Here is a 25590-nt window from a genome sequence, read left to right as displayed (position 1 = left end):
ACATGTTATTTGGTCAGTATTTTTACCTCAGTATGTGTAAGCTAAATTGGCAGCCTGATAAATCCCCAGCCAAAAGGAAGCCCTCCCCCTGGCAGTATATATCAGCTCACACATACTAGACAGGTCATGTGACTGACAGCTGCCGTATTTCCTATATGGTACATTTCTTGCTCTTGTAGTTTGTCTGCCTATTAATTAGATTTTTATTTTTGAAGGATAATACCAGATTTGTGTGTGTTTTAGGGTGAGTTTCATGTGTCAAGTTGTGTGTGTTGAGTTGCGTGTGGCGACATGCGTGTAGCAACTTTTTGTGTGTTGAATTGCATGTGACAAGATAGTGTAGCAAGTTGTGTGCAGCAAGTTTTGCGCATGGCAAGTTTTGCACGTGGCTAGTTTTATGTGTGGTGCGATTTGAGTATGTGCAAGTTTTGTGTGAGGCAACTTTTGCATGTGGCAATTTTTCTGCGTGTGCAAGTTTTGCGTGTGGCGAGTTTTCCATGAGGTCAGTTTTGCACGCGGCGAGTTTTGAGCGGTGACTTTTGTGTTTCGATTTTTATGTGGCGAGGTTGGTATATGTATGGTGAAATTTGTGCTGAAGGTGGTATATGTGTTCAAGCACGTGGTAGTGTGTGGCGAATTTTGTGTGTGTGTTCATATCCCCGTGTTTGGTGAGTACCCCATGTCGGGGCCCCACCTTAGCATCTGTACTGTATATACTCTTTGGCGCCATCGCTCTCATTCTTTAAGTCCCCCTTGTTCACATTTTGCAGCTGTCAATTTGCCTCCAACACTTTCCCTTTCACTTTTTCCCCATTATATAGATAGGGGCAAAATTGTTTGGTGAATTGGAAAGCACGGGGTTAAAATTTTGCCTCACAACATAGCCTATGTTGCTCTTGGGGTCCAGACGTGTGACTGCAAAATTTTGTGGATGTAGCTGCGATGGTGCAGATGCCAATCCTGGACATACACATATACATACACACACACACATTCAGCTTTATATATTAGATATTATACATATAGTGCAGCGTCCTGCTATCTATAGCTGCCCGTCACCTACTATCGGCATTTCCCTGATGAACCCCTCTTGGTAGTCTAGAGGGGGGAAACGTATCGGGATGGGACACTAATCCCCTAAAGATAAGTTCCATTTTGGTATTAACTATGGTTGCAGTCATGTGCTGTTAGGCTGGGTGTTTATTCTTATACCTATATAGCTGCTTTATTCTTCTAAATCAATAGGCAATTTCTGACGTTTGGGACATAAAATGGGTCTCACTAAATGTGAGAATCATACCCTGTGACTACCTAAATTGATCTTTGATTATTAATCATATACTACCTGTATCTGGATGATTCAATGTGTACACTAAGGTTGAGTTGTTTTGACTATCAGATATATATTTGGAATGAATGCCTCTTTACCTATATATGAGCGTATCTAGCTCATTTTGATTAGCTTTCCTCTAGTGTTAGGGTCGTGACCGACCCGTTTTAGGTTTTAAATGCATATAAATTCTACATACATTTGTTTATTGCATCAAGACTTTTTGACTTTTTCAGGAACTTATTGTTAAACAAAATACAATAAAATAAAACTATTTTACTAAATTGTAAAATGCTCTTATTAAAATTATAACATTTGTGTTGTTGGGGTCAATTTCGACCCAGGTCTAATGTAAGAGTAAAAAAACAATAATAAGTCCCAAAACTGAACTCATAAACACAATATAAACCAACAGCCCACAGCCAGCTCTACCTCCAACAACTTGAGTTAGGGACATGTCCAGGCATGTATGGCCAAACCAGCTTAGAGTTGGTACTTTGCAGAGTATAGTTTATATTATTCTCTTGAGGTTCATTTGACAATTGAAAATGAAGGGTATGCACTCAAATGAAAGGCCCAGGGGGCCACAATAAAAATATTAAAATCAATCCTTCCATGGATGAGAAACCCTAACAAGGTAACTAAGAGGTAAGAAACAAATTGGATCATAAATAACTGTTTTTAGGGTATCCTAGGGGTGATTTAAGACACAGGTCAAAACCGACCCGTTAACATAAGAAAGAGTAACAGAAAGCTAACACTAGAGGAAGGTTAAATGTCTAGATAACAGTGCGGATAGTATTTTGTCATTGTATATATTAACTATTTGATCATCCAGGAAACTTGCACTATATGTCTATTGAACTGCTATATAGTTTGGTGATCCATCAGGATGATAGAACATTATATCAATGTCTATAACTACTAGAAAAATATTTAGAATTGAGAGTCCTCAGTGGTTGATACCTTTTAATGGCTAACTGAAAAGATGGTAACAAATTGCAAGCTTTCGAGACTACACAGGTCTCTTCATCAGGCAAAGACTAAAACAAATTCTGAAGAATCACATATTTATGCATAAATATGTGATTCTTCAGAATTTGTTTTAGTCTTTGCCTGATGAAGAGACCTGTGTAGTCTCGAAAGCTTGCAATTTGTTACCATCTTTTCAGTTAGCCATTAAAAGGTATCAACCACTGAGGACTCTCAATTCTAAATATTTTTCTATCTACTGGCTAACACGGTACCAAGATATATTTCTTTCCTGTATAACTACTAGATAATTTTGGTAATGTCCGTTGATCTGTATTTTCTACTCTCTTATATAAAAACACTATCATGAGATATTATGCTTGGGAGTAGCTAATCTACAGCTAATTCCATGGAGTCTCTAATATAGCGGCTCCGAAGTATTTTCTAATAAGCACATACAGATCAACAACATCAGCACTAACAGCACTTTTTACTTACGTGTTTGGTGGTGGCTTTGGTAGGGATACCTTCGGAGGGCCTCCTAGGGTCAGCCTACGTTGAGCGGGGACGCCATATCATTTCCCAGGGTGCCAACCTCCGCTGCAAGGAAGGGACTCTGTTAGGGGAAGGCACTTTCTATCCTCCCTATTCCATTTTTCCTTTTAAAGTTAGAAACTTTTTATAACCAAATGTCCAGTCAAAAAAATTACATTTCACTAACTTGAAGCATAGAGAAGTAAAAGAGAAGAATAAAGTGCAGATGAGATCAATTAGGTTATGAAATGGAGACAAGTACTAATAAGACTCCAGTAAGATTTAGTTTCTAGTTAGAGTGAAACCTAAGGCTGAAGTACCAGTAGAAAGACAACGCTTGTCAAGTCAATTACCCACCACACAGATAGTTTGGTCATAATCTATTCTGCATGGAAATGAGTTGGACAGTTTTTCCTATTACAGTGACAGCGTGAGCGGAGAACAGGCGAAAGCTGCCAAATATGCTATTTTCTCACACTGAATAAGATCTCTTTCACCTATCTTATAAGTATGATGTATAATATACAGTGCATTCATAGAGAGATGTAGAAATGCACTTGTATGGCCCACACATATTTACCCCTTCACGGCACATGACGTACATTTATGTCATATGTCATGTGCCTTACTTTGATGTGGGCTCACACACCGCGATTGCGCATCTTTCCGGGCAGATGATGGCTCTTTTACTAAGCCATCACGTGCCTTTAACGTCCGGAGGTGTATTGGAGCTATTAACCTGTTAAATGCCGCTGTCAATCTCTGACAACGGCACGTAACACGCGTCACTGAGGGGGCGTGTCACTCCACTTGCCCATCGGCGGTGATCACAAGGCTTCAATGTGTTGCTATGACAGCTGGGGATCTGCAGAAGACCTCCGTGCTTGTCATGACGATTCTCATGTGAAAGCCAGCGTTTAGCTGGTGTTCATAGGAGATTACGATTTTCACTATACATAGCACAAGCGATCAGAAAGTCATAGCTATAAATCCCCTAAGGAGACAATTAAATATGGTGAAAAATAAAAAATATATATTTTTTAAAATATTTTTTTTTTAAATGCAAAAGTTCAAATCACCCCACTTTTGCACCACTAAAAATAAAGCAATTAAAAAATATTTTAAAATGCACACGTTTGGAATCAACCTCCTCCAGATGTAAAAACAATAATGAGACCATGATTGAAACTGTCGAACAAGCAAAACATTTTTTTCATAAGAACCAATCCATTTCTTAAACCGCTCTGGAAAAATAAAGCTGCTTTGTGTTTGGTTGTTTTGGGCAGGAAGGCCAGGTTTATTAAATGGTCTCCTACTGTATATATGACAGTCTAAAAGGCCACCCTACTGCCTCTTTCACACAGGAATATTACTACAAGCACATTTTAGCAGGTGTCTAGGTGTTATGTCCATGATATGGCTACTATAATAAGTCCTCTAAAATTGGCCAAAGTTGGAATCACACAGTTTTTCATGCACTTTTATATTCAATAGTTCATAATAGATACAAGAAAGGAAGTCTCTTCTGCAGATGTAATGCTTTTATGATCCACTTCTGGCTTGAGTTACAACAAATTGTATGAAAATTGCAGGTTTGGATTGAGATAAAAAAAAAATATTCTGTATGGATGCGCATTTGCAGTCTGTTCAGCATGTTACCACAAGTCTAACAGTATGCTGTTCCCTAAAGGTACCATGTTTGTACCATTTTGTGAAGAGAAAAAGAAAGGTTGCATTCAGCATAAGCTCTGGTAAAATAGTCCATTATTTCAACAAAGACATCAGAAAAAGCAGTAGGCAGGGGGTGTGCGGGAGTGTGGGAAACTGGACGCTGGTTGTTTCGTGCTACAAACCGCTTTTTTACAGGTCCACTTGTCTTGATTTCTAGCTGCAGGTGGTGATTGTCTCCATAATATTATGTTTCCATAATAAGGACTGTTTATACCAATGTAACATCGGACTGGTGACTATCGGCCTCACTTTAACCCCTTCATGACCTTGGGATTTTTCGTTTTTCCGTGTTCGTTTTTCACTCCCCTCCTTCCCAGAGCCATAACTTTTTTATTTTTCCGTCAATTTGGCCATGTGAGGGCTAATTTTTTGCGGGACGAGTTGTACTTTTGAACGACATCATTGGTTTTAGCATGTTGTGTACTAGAAAACGGGAAAAAAATTCCAAGTGCGGTGAAATTGCAAAAAAAGTGCAATCCCACACTTGTTTTTTGTTTGGCTTTTTTGCTAGGTTCACTAAATGCTAAAACTGACCTGCTATTATGATTCTCCAGGTCAGTACGAGTTCATAGACACCTAACATGACTAGGTTATTTTTTATCTAAGTGGTGAAAAAAAATTCCAAACTTTGCTAAAAAAAAAATAAAAAATTGCGCCATTTTCCGATACTCGTAGCGTCTCCATTTTTCGTGATCTGGGGTCGGTTGAGGGCTTATTTTTTGCATGCTGAGATGACGTTTTTAATGATATCATTTTGATGCAGATACGTTCTTTTGATCGCCCGTTATTGCATTTTAATGCAATGTCGCGGCGACCTAAAAAACGTAATTCTGACGTTTCGAATTTTTTTATCGCTACGCCGTTTAGCGATCAGGTTAATGCTTTTTTTAATTGATAGATCGGGCAATTCTGAGCGCGGCGATACCAAATATGTGTAGATTTGATTTTTTTTTTATTGATTTACAGTGGGGCAAAAAAGTATTTAGTCAGTCAGCAATAGTGCAAGTTCCACCACTTAAAAAGATGAGAGGCGTCTGTAATTTACATCATAGGTAGACCTCAACTATGGGAGACAAACTGAGAAAAAAAAATCCAGAAAATCACATTGTCTGTTTTTTTAACATTTTATTTGCATATTATGGTGGAAAATAAGTATTTGGTCAGAAACAAAATTTCATCTCAATACTTTGTAATATATCCTTTGTTGGCAATGACAGAGGTCAAACGTTTTCTGTAAGTCTTCACAAGGTTGCCACACATTGTTGTTGGTATGTTGGCCCATTCCTCCATGCAGATCTCCTCTAGAGCAGTGATGTTTTTGGCTTTTCGCTTGGCAACACGGACTTTCAACTCCCTCCAAAGGTTTTCTATAGGGTTGAGATCTGAAGACTGGCTAGGCCACTCCAGGACCTTGAAATGCTTCTTACGAAGCCACTCCTTCGTTGCCCTGGCGGTGTGCTTTGGATCATTGTCATGTTGAAAGACCCAGCCACGTTTCATCTTCAATGCCCTTGCTGATGGAAGGAGGTTTGCACTCAAAATCTCACGATACATGGCCCCATTCATTCTTTCATGTACCCGGATCAGTCGTCCTGGCCCCTTTGCAGAGAAACAGCCCCAAAGCATGATGTTTCCACCACCATGCTTTACAGTAGGTATGGTGTTTGATGGATGCAACTCAGTATTCTTTTTCCTCCAAACACGACAAGTTGTGTTTCTACCAAACAGTTCCAGTTTGGTTTCATCAGACCATAGGACATTCTCCCAAAACTCCTCTGGATCATCCAAATGCTCTCTAGCAAACTTCAGACGGACCCGGACATGTACTGGCTTAAGCAGTGGGACACGTCTGGCACTGCAGGATCTGAGTCCATGGTGGCGTAGTGTGTTACTTATGGTAGGCCTTGTTACATTGGTCCCAGCTCTCTGCAGTTCATTCACTAGGCCCCCCCGCGTGGTTCTGGGATTTTTGCTCACCGTTCTTGTGATCATTCTGACCCCACGGGGTGGGATTTTGTGTGGAGCCCCAGATCGAGGGAGATTAATCAGTAGTCTTGTATGTCTTCCATTTTCTAATTATTGCTCCCACTGTTGATTTCTTCACTCCAAGCTGGTTGGCTATTGCAGATTCAGTCTTCCCAGCCTGGTGCAGGGCTACAATTTTGTTTCTGGTGTCCTTTGACAGCTCTTTGGTCTTCACCATAGTGGAGTTTGGAGTCAGACTGTTTGAGGGTGTGCACAGGTGTCTTTTTATACTGATAACAAGTTTAAACAGGTGCCATTACTACAGGTAATGAGTGGAGGAAAGAGGAGACTCTTAAAGAAGAAGTTACAGGTCTGTGAGAGCCAGAAATCTTGATTGTTTGTTTCTGACCAAATACTTATTTTCCACCATAATATGCAAATAAAATGTTAAAAAAACAGACAATGTGATTTTCTGGATTTTTTTTTCTCAGTTTGTCTCCCATAGTTGAGGTCTACCTATGATGTAAATTACAGACGCCTCTCATCTTTTTAAGTGGTGGAACTTGCACTATTGCTGACTGACTAAATACTTTTTTGCCCCACTGTATTTTGATTGTGGCGAAAGGGGGGTGATTTAAACTTTTATATTTTTTTTATTTTTTTCACATTTTTTTAAACTTTTTTTTACTTTTGCAATGCTTCAATAGCCTCCATGGGAGGCTAGAAGCAGGCACAACTCGATCGCCTCTGCTACATAGCAGCGATCTGCTGATCGCTGCTATGTAGCAGAAATGGAGGTGTGCTGTGAGCGCCGACCACAGGGTGGCGCTCACAGCCACTGGTGATCAGTAACCATAGAGGTCTCTAGGACCTCTATGGTTACCATCCTGACGCATCGCCGACCCCCGATCATGTGACGGGGGTCGGCGATGACGTCATTTCCGGCCGCCCGGCTGGAAGCGGTAGTTAAATGCCGCTGTCTGCATTTGACAGCGGCATTTAACTTAATTTAGTTAGTTTAGTTAGTTTAGTTAGTTTAGTTAATTTAGTTAATAGGTGCAGGCAGATCGCGATTCTGCCCGCGCCTATTACGGGCACATGTCAGCTGTTCAAAACAGCTGACATGTCCCGGCTTTGATGCGGGCTCACCGCGGAGCCCTGCATCAAAGCAGGGGATCTGACCTCGGACGTACTATCCCGTCCGAGGTCAGAAAGGGGTTAACAGCCTTTTAGTGAAGTATTTGCTGCTTAATAGGGTAACGTGACCCTACTCGCAGCTACAAGTGTAAAGGTACCCTCACACTTAGCGACGCTGCAGCGATACCGACAACGATCCGGATCGCTGCAGCGTCGCTGTTTGGTCGCTGGAGAGCTGTCACACAGACCGCTCTCCAGCGACCAACGATGCCGGTAACCAGGGTAAACATCGGGTAACTAAGCGCAGGGCCGCGCTTAGTAACCCGATGTTTACCCTAGTTACCATCCTAAAAGTAAAAAAAACAAACACTACATACTTACCTACAGACGTCTGTCCTCCAGCGCTGTGCTCTGCACTCCTCCTGTACTGTCTGTGTGAGCACAGCGGCCGGAAAGCAGAGCGGTGACGTCACCGCTCTGCTTTCCGGCTGACCGACGCTCACAGCCAGTACAGGAGGAGAGCAGAGCACAGCGCTGGAGGACAGACGGCTGTAGGTAAGTATGTAGTGTTTGTTTTTTTTACTTTTAGGATGGTAACCAGGGTAAACATCGGGTTACTAAGCGCGGCCCTGCGCTTAGTTACCCGATGTTTACCCTGGTTACCAGTGAAGACATCGCTGAATCGGTGTCACACACGCCGATTCAGCGATGTCTGCGGGGAGTCCAGCGACGAAATAAAGTTCTGGACTTTCTTCCCCGACCAGCGACAGCACAGCAGGGGCCTGATCGCTGCTACGTGTCACACTGGACGATAATGCTAGCCAGGACGCTGCAACGTCACGGATCGCTAGCGATATCGTCTAGTGTGACGGTACCTTTAGTCAGCAAGGCCATTTAGATCACATCTACTGCTATCTTCTCATGTGCACTTGTGCTTTTCATTAGAAAAGGGCCTTTAAACAATACCTGTGTAATCAAGTGAGATCCAATTATCCACTTTATAAACTAGCTTACCTTGAAAGTATTTAGGTATAAAGTTGGTCCTTATCGATTTGTGCATGTCCCATTCCATCATTCAAGATGGCCGTTGCACAGAAACATCTGCGGCTCATCTTTTGATTAACTGGCTTGGCACGAGATCAGATGGGGTATCACGTCTCAACAATGATGGTGCCAGGCCAGCTAATCAAAAAAGAGCCGCAGATGCTGGCAGGTAACAGGCTGCACTTCAGCTTACATGCAGTGGCCACATACTACTGTCAAGTCTGATGGAATGGGACATGGGAATAAATTTGCACCAACTCTATAACAAAAATCTGTACTTTTATGCCTTATAATTTCATATTATTATGTTCCTGCTTGTATATTACATGCAATATATTTACCCAGATTACATTGAATTAGCTACATATTTGTTTAGTGAATAAAGAGCTTTATTTCCGTCACTTGAAGAAGTACTCTAGTAATTAAATCTAAAGCACTGAAGCACAATCAATGGATGCATTTGGAAATTGATTAGGAAAGCTTTCTAGCATCTGCTTTTCCAATAAGCTTTTATTCTCTTTTGATTTAGTTTTTTTTTGTAGGATATGAATTATTAAGAAAATTTGGGAATTGGGTTAACATTGGAATGTCTATCATTGTGTGCAAAACAACAGAATACGGTTTTTAATAACAAAAAAATAAAAAGAAAATAAAAAGAAAATTACCAAATGTTGAAGAGTACCACATTGATGTTTGAGAATGTAGTACAAGTTCTATATGCTCGCATGAATAGGTCTGGTCTGCAGAGATCTGCCATGACAGACACAGTTGCTACAAAATGTAAATGTGCCTTATAAGCAATAGAGGTCTCCTTCAGTCCGCTGATTGATAGGAGAGCTGGGACTTGGACCCCCATGATCTGATATTGATTACCTATCCCAACGGCAGGCCATCAACATCAATGTCTCGAAAAGCTCCTCAAGAATTGTTTCTGTACTCCGTTTCAAGTAATGGATAATTTCTCAACTATTGAACCAAACAATCTTCTACCTGAAAGGATTATACTTCTGATAAAACTACTAGCAAACCTCTTGATATAGTTCCAAGATGCTTGGGGGCAAAACTGCCTTCCACATAGTGATGGACTGTTACAGCCACAAGATCACAATGATGGAAGAGTTTGCAGTTCCTTGAGCAAATACAAGTTAATGCCTCAGCAAGCTTCTAAACAAGATAGGTATCTGAAATCTGGCCTCTCTTCAAGATTAAGAGATACCGGTATTAGTAATGGAGGGTAAAATATTAAAATAATAATAAAGAAGTTTTCTACTTTATGAAAAGTGATCCTTAAGGGATTGTATACTTGTAAAACAACAAACGCATATAGGACTCACCCTCCCCAGATCCAGTGCTGACTTTAAGTCACAACTCCGATCTCACTATTTTGGTTGTAGCCATCTTGACATCATGTTGACAGCAAACATCAACATTGCAGCCAATCACTTAGCTGACCAACTCTATTGATATTGATGGCATAATTCATCTAGATCAGTGACTGTCTGCAGTGGTGATGTGCTCTGTCGACATGACATCCCATGCTGCAGCCAAAACACACAGACTGAAGCAGCGTCAGAGAGCCAGTGCTAACCTTGGGGATGGGGAGTACTGTATGGCTTGGTTATTTTAGAAATATGCAATCCTTTGGGGGCCACTTTTCTTAAATTGGAATACCCCTTTTAAGTACTGGCAGTGATAGCAGTGCTTATCTGAAAAATTTAAACAAATAACTCATGCACAAAATTTTCACAAACCACTGATGACAAAAAATGATGAATGTACAGGCAGTGCAGGTCCTTAGATTGAGGCAACTTCTTTGTTGTCCCTCCTTGAGAGTAGTTGGTACTTTACAAGGAACGCTATAATAGCTAGCCATTACTGACGTCTCCAGCTCTTAGAGCAGTGAGCCAAAATCTTCAGTACCTGACCATGTGATCAATGTGACAGCTATTCACAATAATCACTTAAGTTAACCCAATCATGACCGCCCATACATATTCATCAGTAACTGTTAAGGGACCATATTCTACAGAGCCATGTTAAATATTATTTTTTTAATGGGATAAAAAAAATAATCAAGTTAATTAAAAAAGTATAAATGCCCAACAGAAAAGGTACAAAAGAATTCGTTTTTTATAATACAGAGTACATTTTCTTGTTCATACAGTTCCTAAAAACAAAAAAAGTACACTTATTAAGTATCCATTCTGATCATTGAATAATCTGAAGAATTAATCTAAACGTTTATTCAGAGTGAAATGTGAACTGTATAATAGATATTGAATAAAATATTTAAAGCAGCTTTTTCTATAGCCATGTCACTAAAAATATTATATAAATTACTCAATAACCATATGCACCTCAAACACCTATGAAATATATTCAATTTGCTGCCATATGAAATTAGGCCATTCACACTTGTATCATTAAGAAAAATTAGAAAAGTTCTCTCTTCCCTAATTCAAAGAGGAATAAAAACAAATAAATAAGGTCATTATAGGAGTTGATACTGATGATATATCCTTAGGATAAGCAGGAAACAGTTACTAAAATAGGATTGTCCTGAGAATGAGTGAGGTGGGTGGGAGTCTGTATGGACTTCTTTGGAAGACGAGATGTAATAGTGAGCACTGAAAAAACTATATGTGAGAGAATTAGGCCTCACCGAGACCTGTGTAAAGCTTTGAACAGATTGGATGGTATTAAGGATGCAAATAGGGTTGTCCTGAGAATGAGTGAGATGGGTGGAAGTCTGTATGGACTTCCTTGGAAGACGAGATGTAATAGTGAGCTCTGAAGAAACCATATGTGAGAGAATTAGGCCTCACCGAGACCTGTGTGAAGCTTTGAACAGATTGGATGGTATTAAGCATGCACACCTTGGTGCAGGTTTACGGTCACTGTGTATTGGAATACCTTTGAATAAATTTATGCTGTTTTTTTAAGTTGTGGTGTCTGACCGTGTCTTATTGGTGAGCCTACTTGTTCTCTGGTCATTATGGGGTGCTTATTCCCATTGTCCGTTGCCCTTCCCCCCCCCCCTACTATCTTTACACAGACAGTTGTTAAATGTACTTTAGAAGACAATTCAAAAAGCTCATTAACCTTATTAGCTAAGTGTATTTGTCATGTTTTGACTGTAATGGTGGCACAGATATACAGTGAAACTCCTCCAGATGTCAGTGTTTTACAAAACAGCCAACAGACTGCACCTTCAGATGAAGAAGAATCATAGTTGACTGAAGAGGATATAATAAATTGCTTTTATTTGATCAAACAGCAACACTTTTCTGGAATGGTGCCACTTCTCCAGACTACCTGATCTTGCTCAATTAGTCTTAAGAATAAGTACCCAGCTCAAAACACATTATTGCATGATCAAACGAAAGGAAAAAATGTACGCATAAAACCAATTTGTGATTTTTCTTGATCTGGAAGCATGAATAGACCCCAATCTAGAAGACAATATTTCAGTGCAACTTTTGGATACATCTTTGTAAAGTATACATGGATATTGATAATTCCTTTACCCACTGACCTTATTTTCAGCTAGATACCTGTAAGAGATGCAGCACATTGAGTTTGTGAGTTTAAAAATAAGTTTAAGGTCTTGAGGACTAGGTAATGTCCATTGATCTGGAACCACATAGAATTGTAGGTGTCAATGACCGTTCATGATATTGTTCCAGTTATTTTTTTTTCAAGTTCTGTTAGATAGAATCCTATATTTCTGAAATTTAGTCTTCGTCAAGACGATCATAGAAGTGACTAGTTAGTACATGCAGTGATTAGGTTTTATTTGATGCATCATATTCTTGCTTCTACAAGAGCACATTTCAGATGACTAAAATCATGTAAATTGCTTCTATTCATTTTTGACCTTTGAGACTAACTCCACAAAGAATTTGGAACTAATTATACCGTAGACTTGAAAATTGGGCATTACTTATTTTGTAGATGACTGAAGAAAGATTAATGTGCTAAAAAGTTAAGTGATAGAAACATTTTTGTTAAAAAAATTATATTTTATGCACAAGATAGAAATAAAATCATATGTTCAGGTATTTGGGTATGTTATTGATACTTGAGTACCTATCTCACTTTTTATTAAATTTCCCTCTGAAATGTGCAATATTAGGTTCAAGGTGCACCATTAAAAGTATTGTAATGGCTGTCAAGTATCAGTAACACTGGTAGAAATGGAAAAGCGAGAAGGGTATGTGCCCACAGTCAGGTGTCGGCACAGCTTTGGACACAGCACATGACCGTCGCGTCCAAAGCGCTGCTGGCGCACACAGTAGATTCCGCATGTGACCACTGAACCATGAGGAATCACTGCATCCAATACATTGTATGGCTGACATTTATCTTTCAGAGACTTGCATCTCCACAAGATAAATTGACATGCTGTGGTCTGGACGAGATCGCAATGCATGGACCGGTTACCGGAGCGTCGCGAGGAGCGGGAAAGGCGCCGTAAGGTGTGTATATGATGATTTTTTATTTTTTTTAAATTATTTTTAACATTAGATCTTTTTACTATTGAGGCTGCATAGGCAGCCTCAATAGTAAAAAAGTTGGTCACACAGTGTTAATAGCAGCGTTAATGGTGTGCGTTACACCGCAGCATAATGCGGTCCATTAGCGCTCCCATTAACCCTGTGTGAGCGCTAACTGGAGTGGAGTATGGAGCGGGCACTGACTGCGGGGAGGAAGGAGCGGCCATGTTGCCGCCGGACTGCGCCCATCGCTGATTGGTCGTGGCAATGGTCGTGGGCGTTTTGCCACGACCAATCAGCGACTTGGATTCCATGACAGACAGAGCCCGCGACCAATGAATATCCATGGCAGACAGAAGGACAGACAGACAGAAAGACGGAAGTTACCCTTAGACAATTATATAGTAGATTGTAGACAAACAAGTGGAGCAGGTAGTACAAACAATAACAATTTTTATTTCTATAGTGTTCACAAATTCCGTAGAATTTTAAATTACAGAGGGTACTTGTACAGACAATAAATACATAACAGAGTAAACACATAATTCAACAGACACCAAGGGGAGTGAAGTTTAGGAAAAGTAAATGGTAAAAAGTGCTTGGATTGTATGGTGCAGCCATCAGTATAAGAAATAGGGTATTCCTATAATGCTGCATAAACCAGTCACCAGCCAGTATGTGTACAAGTACAGACATAGAAAGCTATTAAGTCCATGGAGGGTGTGTAAAGAGATGCTATAAGGGACCAGAATTTGAAGAAAATTTGGGAAGGTCAAAACTTGAATAATTACATAAGTGACGTGAGGCGATAGGCCAGTCTAAAGAAGTGAGTATTGGGAATTAATCGAATTGTTCAGGGTAGTGCAATCGAGAGATGTGGCTCAGCTCATGAGAAGTCTTAGAGACTGGAGTGAGAGGTTCAGATTATTGAGGATTTTAGTTTTCGGTCACTAGCGGAGAATGGAAGGCATGGGTAGCGTGATAGACAAAGATGAGGGAGATGTCAGGTGGTGTAAAACTGTGGGGAGAGCTTTGTGGGTGAGAGTGATATCTTTATAGCAATCTTTGTAGCAGATGGGCAACCAGTGCAATGACTGGCACAGGGTAGAGTGATCAGTGTAGAGGTTAGAGAGAAATATGATCCTGGCTGCAGCATTCAGAATGAATTTGAAATGGGGGAGTTTAATAAGATGGAGGAAGACCACTGAGTAGAGAGTTCCAGTAGTCCAGATGAGAATGAATAAGAGCTACAGTAAGAGTTTTGGCAGAGTCAAATGTAAGAAAAAAATGAAGCAGAGTGAGGTGTGCAGGTACACATGGGAATATTAACTGTATAGAAAACTGATATCTTCCGCCAGAATTGCAGTTATTCACAGGAATTACCTTGATTAATTAGGCCAAATGTGAACAGCACTGAACACAGATGCTAGAATTTGGTAACCTGCTTACTGAGAAGTAGATGTGGATTACACCTAGTAAGCAACAAGACTGAGCTTGGAAATAAAGCTGGTTGTAACATGGAAGTCATAAGACGAAAACTTCAGACAAATATGATGCAGCTGTGGACAATACTACTTAATACTCAAGCACCTGACCGCTCCCTGGTTTGGTTTTATGGTATTGATGTCAGAGGAGTTTGCTGGGTTACCTGAAAAACTTGGCTTTGGCTATTGCAAAGTGAGGCAGCTATAGGATAAGGAAGCAAGGGCCATTGCAGAAGCCAAAAAGATGAGTAACACCCAGGCTTCAATTTTCTGTAATACAGGTCTCATCTTCAAGTGCAAACTACACATGGATTAATATAGTCTAGAAATATGGAAACATATAACTTTGTAATGCAGCTATAGAAACAAGATGATGCTAAATCAACAGTATTCACATGAGTTTTTATTTTAGAAAAGAATATTTAAGTAAAAATTGGCTTACCATTTAAGAAAAATTATACTAAGGTAATTTAAAACAGAGAAGAGCATATAAACTATTGTTGGTATGATTTTGAGAGTCTTATAAATTCATGACATTTGTACTGAAACATTTGTATAAAAGCTTCACGTTCGTACAATGACTAGTTTCATGACATGTTGTCTGGTATCTTCCAGTAGGTCAAAAGTTAATTGCAATTATAACAGAGAATTAAATTCATGAAGGTATTTTCCAGCAGGGAAATGATTAATAGCAGCAAGAAGGCAAACTGCAACTTACAGTGAGGAAATTGATAGCCCTGTGTTGCAGAGTAATATCGACAAACTGGGAACTTGCTTGAAGAGGTGCCTTACCTTGATTGCAAAGGCCAGTTATGAACAGCACTGAAAGCAGTTGATAGAAGTTGGTAACTTGCTTGCTGAGAAGTAGATTTTGGATTATGCCTATTAAGCAGGACTGAGCTTATTTGTAACATGGAAGTCATAAGGAGCAAACGTCTGACAAATGTGAAGCAACTTTGGATAATGCTACTTAATACTCAAGCACCTGACCTTTTCCTGATTCAGTTTTAAAAGGCCTGGGGGGATCATGTCACATCCGTTTGCAGGACTACTTGAAAAACTTGGTGTGGGCTATTGCAAAGTGAGGCAGCTAGAGGTTAAGCAAGCAAGGGACATCGCTCAAGCTGATCAGGTGAGTAACACCCAGGATCCAATTTCCTGTAATTCATATCTAGTCTTCAAGAGCAGACTACACATGGATTGATTGCAGTCTGTAACTTCGGAAACAAATAGCTTTGTAAAGGAGCTGCAATATTGCAAGATCAAGAATATTCATATAAGTTTTTATTTTAGATACATCACAGAAAAAAAGATTTATGTAAAGATTAGCTTACCCTTTATGAAAAATTATACTAAGGTCATTTAAATCAGGAAAGAGCATAGATACTGTTGTTGATTTTATTTAGATAGTCTTATTAATTCAGAGAGGTCATACATGTCAATGACATTTGCAATGAAACATTTGCATAAAAGCTTCACATTTATACAATGAATAGCTTTATGACATTCACATCTGTCGGCCTGATGGTCTAAATACTAGTTCTTTATGGAAGATCAGTATAGAGGTAATTACATGTTGGTTATACTGTTAAAAATGTTAAGGAAAGATGATTGAATATGTAATGGGACTTGATTCAATGGATTCTCATTTTCATTATTAAGTCTGCTTCCGCAAGCACTTTTAATATGCCAATAGATAATTAAATGTAGATGAAATTCATTGGTATGTTTCATTGCTGGTTTCGTAGTCCTAAAACGTTCCATGGCAAGAATTAATTACATGTTCGTCTCTTGAAAATTACATAACTGGATTAATTTATTTAGATAAATGATGTAACGAGCCCTACGGTAATTTAGTCTTTTACTACTCACTAGAAGCCCTCATAACAAGACATCAAAAATGTGAATCTTTTCTGCACTGCTGGCTGTTACTGGAGGGTTATTGATATGTGTCGTACGCAAATGTCCCAAGATAGTTAAGATCTCATGCGATAAATACAGGATTTCCTATTCTGAATATGATATTTAGTTCGTAATAATGCAGTACGAGCAGCCCTAGATCCAACATGATTATTATCACATTTGTGGAGCAACAGAATATCAAATAATACTTATCTTACATCTTTTAAATGAAAACAAATAAGCGTTAATTAAGGCGTCCAACAACTGACTCTGATGTATTGTTCTGAAGTGGCACCTTGTCTAGTTTGCATGGTAGATTAGCTACAAGCTTCTACGCTTGTAAACTGCATAAAATGCATTATTAAAGGGAATATATCAGTGGATTTTCCCAATTTAATCTGAGAGCAGGGTGCAGGGGTTCTAACACAATCAGAACATTTAGATGTAGAATGCACCAGAGCAGAGAAAGCTAACCCCGCCAACACCATGCTCTTTATATAGGATGTCTATTAACACTGAGCTGCTTATCACAGGGAGAGTAGGTGGAGTCAGACTATTGTAGGAGTCAGACTATTGTAGTCTGACAATGCTAATCACAAGATGATAAAACCATCATTATTAGTAAGCAACGCCATACATGGTTATAAATGACACATCGTTGAACTCTGTGTCTCAGCCTCTATATTCTGCTGTCTTCAGATTACATAGCAAAAACCTGCTGAAAGATTCGATTCCCTTTAAGCCTGGCCAGAGGTGTTCTATGAGACAGGGAGTGCACATTGCCTCAGATGGCCACTTACCTATCGGCAGGTGGTAACATAGTAACATAGTAACATAGTAACATAGTTAGTAAGGCCGAAAAAAGACATTTGTCCATCCAGTTCAGCCTATATTCCATCATAATAAATCCCCAGATCTACGTCCTTCTACAGAACCTAATAATTGTATGATACAATATTGTTCTGCTCCAGGAAGACATCCAGGCCTCTCTTGAACCCCTCGACTGAGTTCGCCATCACCACCTCCTCAGGCAAGCAATTCCAGATTCTCACTGCCCTAACAGTAAAGAATCCTCTTCTATGTTGGTGGAAAAACCTTCTCTCCTCCAGACGCAAAGAATGCCCCCTTGTGCCCGTCACCTTCCTTGGTATAAACAGATCCTCAGCGAGATATTTGTATTGTCCCCTTATATACTTATACATGGTTATTAGATCGCCCCTCAGTCGTCTTTTTTCTAGACTAAATAATCCTAATTTCGCTAATCTATCTGGGTATTGTAGTTCTCCCATCCCCTTTATTAATTTTGTTGCCCTCCTTTGTACTCTCTCTAGTTCCATTATATCCTTCCTGAGCAACGGTGCCCAAAACTGGACACAGTACTCCATGTGCGGTCTAACTAGGGATTTGTACAGAGGCAGTATAATGCTCTCATCATGTGTATCCAGACCTCTTTTAATGCACCCCATGATCCTGTTTGCCTTGGCAGCTGCTGCCTGGCACTGGCTGCTCCAGGTAAGTTTATCATTAACTAGGATCCCCAAGTCCTTCTCCCTGTCAGATTTACCCAGTGGTTTCCCATTCAGTGTGTAATGGTGATATTGATTCCTTCTTCCCATGTGTATAACCTTACATTTATCATTGTTAAACCTCATCTGCCACCTTTCAGCCCAAGTTTCCAACTTATCCAGATCCATCTGTAGCAGAATACTATCTTCTCTTGTATTAACTGCTTTACATAGTTTTGTATCATCTGCAAATATCGATATTTTACTGTGTAAACCTTCTACCAGATCATTAATGAATATGTTGAAGAGAACAGGTCCCAATACTGACCCCTGCGGTACCCCACTGGTCACAGCGACCCAGTTAGAGACTATACCATTTATAACCACCCTCTGCTTTCTATCACTAAGCCAGTTACTAACCCATTTACACACATTTTCCCCCAGACCAAGCATTCTCATTTTGTGTACCAACCTCTTGTGCGGCACGGTATCAAACGCTTTGGAAAAATCGAGATATACCACGTCTAATGACTCATCGTGGTCCAGCCTATAGCTTACCTCTTCATAAAAACTGATTAGATTGGTTTGACAGGAGCGATTTCTCATAAACCCATGCTGATATGGAGTTAAACAGTTATTCTCATTGAGATAATCCAGAATAACATCCCTCAGAAACCTTTCAAATATTTTACCAACAATAGAGGTTAGACTTACTGGCGTATAATTTCCAGGTTCACTTTTAGAGCCCTTTTTGAATATTGGCACCACATTTGCTATGCGCCAGTCCTGCGGAACAGACCCTGTCGCTATAGAGTCCGTAAAAATAAGAAATAATGGTTTATCTATTACATTACTTAGTTCTCTTAGTACTCGTGGGTGTATGCCATCCGGACCCGGAGATTTATCTATTTTAATCTTATTTAGCCGGTTTCGCACCTCTTCTTGGGTTAGATTGGTGACCCTTAATATAGGGTTTTCATTGTTTCTTGGGATTTCACCTAGCATTTCATTTTCCACCGTGAATACCGTGGAGAAGAAGGTGTTTAATATGTTAGCTTTTTCCTCGTCATCTACAACCATTCTTTCCTCACTATTTTTTAAGGGGCCTACATTTTCAGTTTTTATTCTTTTACTATTGATATAGTTGAAGAACAGTTTGGGATTAGTTTTACTCTCCTTAGCAATGTGCTTCTCTGTTTCCTTTTTGGCAGCTTTAATTAGTTTTTTAGATAAAGTATTTTTCTCCCTATAGTTTTGTAGAGCTTCAATGGTGCCATCCTGCTTTAGTAGTGCAAATGCTTTCTTTTTACTATTAATTGCCTGTCTTACTTCTTTGTTTAGCCACATTGGGTTTTTCCTATTTCTAGTCCTTTTATTCCCACAAGGTATAAACCGCTTACAGTGCCTATTTAGGATGTTCTTAAACATTTCCCATTTATTATCTGTATTCTTATTTCTGAGGATATTGTCCCAGTCTACCAGATTAAGGGCATCTCTAAGCTGTTCAAACTTTGCCTTCCTAAAGTTCAATGTTTTTGTGACTCCCTGACAAGTCCCCCTAGTGAAAGACAGGTGAAACTGCACAATATTGTGGTCGCTATTTCCTAGATGCCCGACCACCTGCAGATTTGTTATTCTGTCAGGTCTATTAGATAGTATTAGGTCTAAAAGTGCTGCTCCTCTGGTTGGATTCTGCACCAATTGTGAAAGATAATTTTTCTTGGTTATTAGCAGAAACCTGTTGCCTTTATGGGTTTCACAGGTTTCTGTTTCCCAGTTAATATCCGGGTAGTCAAAGTCCCCCATAACCAGGACCTCATTATGGGTTGCAGCTTCATCTATCTGCTTTAGAAGTAGACTTTCCATGATTTCTGTTATATTTGGGGGTTTGTAACAGACCCCAATGAGAATTTTGTTACCATTTTTCCCTCCATGAATTTCGACCCATATGGACTCGACATCCTCATTTCCTTCGCTAATATCCTCCCTTATCCTCCCTAATGGTAGCATTTTAAAAATGTTAAACGCTTGGAGGCTAACATGGTACCTCACAGTGGGGTTGCACAGTAACAACGACAGATTCAGTTCTGATAAAAAGTTTATAACTCTTTTATTTGTCTTTTTCTTAGTTAATCTCAACTGATTAACCCCTTAGCAACCAAAGGTATTTTTATTTTTTTATATTTTTGTTTTTTTGCTCCCCTTCTTCCCAGAGCCATAACTTTTATTTGTTTGTCAAAATGGCCATGTGAGGGCTTGTTGTTTGCAGGCCGAGTTGTACTTTTTGAATGACTCCATTGGTTCTAACATATTGTGTACTGGAAAATGGGGAAAAAAATTCCAAGTGCGGTGGAATTGCAAAAAACTGCAATCCCACAGTTTTTTGTTTTTTTTCTTTACCATGTTCACTGAATGCTAAAACTGACCTGCCTTTATGATTCTCCAGGTCACTTCGAGTTTATAGACACCAAATATGTTTAGGTTCTTTTTTATTTAAGTGTTGAAAAAAAATCCAAAGTTTGTTAACAAAAAAACAAATTTGCGCCATTTTCCGATACCCGTAGCGTCTCCATTATTCGTGATTTGGGGTTGGGTGAGGGCTTATTTTGTGTGTGCTGAGCTGGCATTTTTAACTATACCATTTTCATGCAGATACAATCATTTGATCGCCCGTTATTGCATTTAATGCAATGTTGCAACAACCAAAAAAAAATAATTCGGCATTTTGACTTTTTTTCTCATTACGCCATTTAATGATCAGGTTAATTCTAAGTCTATATTTTATATTGATAGAACAGGCGATTCTGAACGCGGCAATACCAAATATGTGTATATTTGATTTTTTTCTTGTTTTATTTTGAATGGGACGAAAGGGGGTTGATTTTGACTTTTAGATTTTTTTTAATATTTTTAAATACTTTTTTTTATTTCTACATGCTTCAATAGTCTCCATGGGAGACTAGAAGCTACAGTTGTCTGATCGGCTTGCTACATACAGACTATGATCAGATTGCCTGTATGTAGCAGAAATGCTCACTTGCTATGAGCGCCGACCACAGGGCTGTCACCCCTCTGCCTGCTCCTAAAATGCTGCAATCAAGTCTGATCATAGCATTTTGGAGATTAAAGTGCTGGAGAGGTGTGTGATCACTCCTGGAACTTAGTGCCGGGTGTCAGCTGTCAGAATCAGCTGACACCTGGTGGCAATTGCGAGCACACAGCACACGTGCGCGCAAAATCACCGGGATGTATCCTTGCATCCCAGGTCAATAAGACCAGGTCACAGGGACATATTATTATTATTATTTATTATTATAGCGCCATTTATTCCATGGCGCTTTACATGTGAGGAGGGGTATACATAATAAAAACAAGTACAATAATCTTGAACAATACAAGTCACAACTGGTACAGGAGGAGAGAGGACCCTGCCAACGATGACTCACAATCTACAAGGGATGGGTGAGGATACTGTAGGTGAGGGTACAGCTGGTCGTGCAGCGGTTTGGTCGATCGGTGGTTACTGCAGGTTGTAGGTGTTAGGGCTAGCGGAATGCACCAAATAATAAGACAGATAGAGTATGGCGCGTTCGCAGCCCGGGGTCCACCGTGCAGAGATGGAACCTGCTGCCAAGTAATGACGGACTATATGGCGGTACTCATAAGTATACACACGTGGGCTAAACTTCACCCAGCGTGAAGGAAGCGATCCTGTTGCGTCACAGGACCGCGGTACCGCACATAGAGCGCGAGCAAGTAGTCAGCGAACTCAACCCCAACTAGGATTGAAGTCCGATTAGACCCTTGCTGGCACAACACCGCAACTGGGTGTGTAAGGAAACTAATTAACAATATTAAGGCACAAGAGTGCATGTGGTGCCGCACTGACGAACGCCACTAACCACCCAGGCTTGGGTAAGGAAAGCACAGAGGAAGTGCACGGCGCCGTACTGGCGGTCACAGCAACTGGACGCTGTAATGTGTGATTCGTGCTGTAGGCTAAGTCGGGCGCTAGATAGCAAACATACACCTTCCGCGAACAGACATTCAATAGGGTAGGGGTATCCAAGGAAGACTTGCACTCACAACAAACACACGTATGCAAATGTACACTAGCGCATGGCCGTGCGGTCATGCGCAGTTTATATAGTTGCAGCACAGGAAGTGGCCACAGAAACTTTGCCCTTCCAAGACCTGCCAAGAGGACCAATGGAATGTGCTGCAGAGCCTGAACACATGATCCTCGATCTCCAACAGGAGATCTTGCTCTGGGCATGCTCAGTGTGTGCAGACAAGGACTTAGTCCCAGAGAAGTCCGCTCGCTGCTGACCAGCACTGGCTTTAATGGCAGAAGCTGAAGAAGCAGCAGTAACTCTCTGTACAGAGTGAGACTGAGCAAGACGCTGAGACCGACGTCCCTGCTGAGCAGACTCCACTGCGGCTGGATAAGAATGGGAGACCGCAACGGAGATGGCTCGAAATTCCCCCTGTGCAGAAGCGGGAACTCGAGACCTAACATTACCCCCTCCTAGGGCCCCCCCCTCCTTGGGCCTCGCTACACTCGAAGGCAGCAATGAGCTGTGGGGCCCGAATGTTTTCAGCAGGCTCCCATGACCTGTCCTCTGGGCCATAACCCTTCCAATCCACCAGATAGAACCTTTTGCCGTGTACCACCTTGCACCCCAAAATAGCGTTCACCTCGTAATCGTCCGTAGACGAACCCGATGTCCCGGCGGATGACTCGGAAAACTGGGACATGTATACGGGTTTCATGAGGGACACATGAAAGGTGTCGGTGATACCCAGGCGTGGAGGAAGAGCCAAACGGTAGACCACAGGATTAACCCGTTCGAGAACCTTGAAGGGACCCAAGTAGCGAGGAGCAAACTTAGTGGACTCAACTCGCAGCCTGATGTTACGGGCGGAGAGCCACACCAAGTCGCCAGGAGCAAAGGTCGGAGCGGGGCGCCGATGAACATCGGCGGAGGACCTCATTCTCTCCTTGGAGGCCCGAATGGCATCCTGCGTGCGGTCCCAAATGTCCCGTGCCTCCACAGCCCAGTCTGCCACACTGGAGTCAGCAGAAGACACAGGCATGGGCACAGGAACACGCGGATGCTGGCCGTAATTTAGGAGGAATGGAGTCTGACCTGTGGAGTCGGCTACGGCATTGTTAAGTGCAAACTCTGCCCACGGTAGCAAGGATGCCCAGTCATCCTGCCTGGCAGAAACAAAATGTCGTAAGTATGTGACCAAGGTCTGGTTGGCCCTCTCTACCAACCCATTCGTCTCGGGATGATATGCCAAAGAGAGATTCAACTCAATACTGAGCAGACGACAAAGCTCTCTCCAGAATCGAGACGCAAACTGGGGACCCCGGTCACTAACAATTTTGTCTGGCATATCGTGTAGGCGAAAGATATGCTTGACGAACAAGACAGCCAACGCCCGTGCAGAAGGTAGCCGTGGAAGAGGCACCAAGTGCACCATTTTGGAAAAATGGTCGGTGATCACCCAGATAATGGTGCAGTTACGAGACTTGGGTAAGCCCACCACAAAGTCCATCCCGACCATCTCCCAGGGCCTGTCCGCCACCGGCAGAGGATAAAGCAAACCAGCTGGCCGTTGCCGAGGAGTCTTGTTCTTGGCGCAAGAGACACACGCCCGAACATACTCTGCGACATCACGAGCCATATGCGGCCACCAGTATGTCCTCACCAGTAACTCAGATGTCCTTTTGGTACCAAAATGTCCACCCACCCTGGACGAGTGTGCCCAAGAGAGAACCTCCGGTCGCAAACTGGATGGAACAAAAGTCTTGCCCGGGGGCACAGACTCTAGTGAAACCGGGGCCACAGTTCTCAAGCTCTCGGTGGGGACAATAAGCCGAGGCTCCTCCTCCTCCTCCGCAGATTTCACAACGGAGCGAGAGAGAGCGTCGGCCCGAATGTTCTTCTCCCCAGAAAGAAAATGGAGGGTGAAATGAAACCGGGAGAAGAATAAGGACCATCTGGCCTGGCGAGAATTCAACCGCTGGGCTGTCTGCAGGTACACCAAATTTTTATGGTCTGTGAAGACTTGGAAGGGAAAACGTGCTCCCTCCAAGAGATGTCTCCACTCCGAGAAAGCCAACTTCATGGCTAGCAACTCCCTGTCCCCGATGGAATAATTCCTCTCTGCTGGTGAGAAGGTCTTGGAGAAAAAGAAGCAAGGATGCTTCCGACCTTGAGCATCCTTTTGGAAGAGGACTGCTCCAGCACCAACAGAAGAGGCATCCACCTCCATGATAAATGGCTTATCAACATCGGGGCGATGTAGGATGGGAGCGCTAGCGAAGTGTGACTTTATAGAGTTAAAGGCCTTGGAGACCTCCTCAGACCACAATTTGGGATTCGCCCCCTTCTTGGTGAGGGCAACCAAGGGAGCTACCAAAGTTGAGAAGTGCGGAATGAACTGGCGATAATAATTAATGAACCCCATAAAGCACTGCACCGCTTTAAGAGAATGGGGTTCCTGCCAGTCCATCACAGCCTGAAGTTTGGCAGGATCCATAGCCAATCCCTGGGCAGAGATGATGTAGCCTAGGAAAGGTAAGGACTCCTGCTCAAACATACACTTCTCCAACTTGGCATAGAGGGAGTTTGCCCGTAGGAGGTTGAAGACTTTGCAAACATCTCTCCGGTGGGAGTCAATATCTGGAGAGTAGATGAGAATATCATCCAGATAGACTACGACCGAGGTGGAAAGCATATCCCGGAACATATCGTTCACAAAGTCTTGGAAAACGGCTGGGGCATTACAGAGCCCGAAGGGCATCACCAGATATTCATAGTGCCCATCCCTGGTGTTAAAAGCCGTCTTCCATTCGTCCCCCTCACGGATGCGAATCAGGTTGTAAGCACCCCGCAGATCTAGTTTAGTAAATACCCTTGCTCCCCGAAGCCTATCGAAGAGCTCAGATATCAAGGGCAAAGGATACTTATTTTTAACGGTGATGGCGTTAAGACCCCTGTAGTCTATGCATGGACGTAGTTCCCCATTCTTCTTCTGCACGAAGAAGAACCCTGTCCCAGCAGGTGACACTGACTTCCTAATGAATCCTCTTGCCAGATTTTCCTGGATGTACTGTGACATGGCCTCCGTCTCCGGGAGAGATAGCGGATAGACTCTACCCCGGGGAGGCTCAGCACCAGGCAAGAGATCAATAGGACAGTCATAGGGGCGATGGGGCGGAAGGATCTCCGCCGCCTTTTTGGAGAACACATCTGCATAAGACCAATACTGCTTGGGGAGAGAGGAAAGATCTGCGGGTACCTCTGTAGTAGCAACCTGAACGCACTCCCTCTGACACCTACCCCCACAAGATTCGCCCCATCCCAGGATTCTGCCAGAGGACCACTCGATATGAGGAGAGTGGTACCGTAGCCAAGGTATTCCCAACAGGACCTCATCAATTCCCTCAGGAATGACGAGCAGAGATATAATCTCCT

The 25590-nt window shown here is 41.6% G+C and overlaps 1 protein-coding gene across 2 annotated transcripts in view; it reads left to right on the top strand.

Annotated features, from left to right (window-relative positions):
- DLGAP2 (DLG associated protein 2) overlaps positions 1-25590 on the top strand; it is a 927399-nt gene that overhangs the window by 758764 nt on the left and 143045 nt on the right. The window lies entirely within an intron of this gene.

The sequence above is a fragment of the Ranitomeya imitator genome, chromosome 5 (genome assembly GCF_032444005.1).
Source record: "Ranitomeya imitator isolate aRanImi1 chromosome 5, aRanImi1.pri, whole genome shotgun sequence".
In the NCBI taxonomy this organism is placed as follows: Eukaryota; Metazoa; Chordata; class Amphibia; order Anura; family Dendrobatidae; genus Ranitomeya; species Ranitomeya imitator.
Note: the sequence above shows the minus strand (reverse complement) of the source record. Positions and strands in the feature narration are given on the sequence as shown.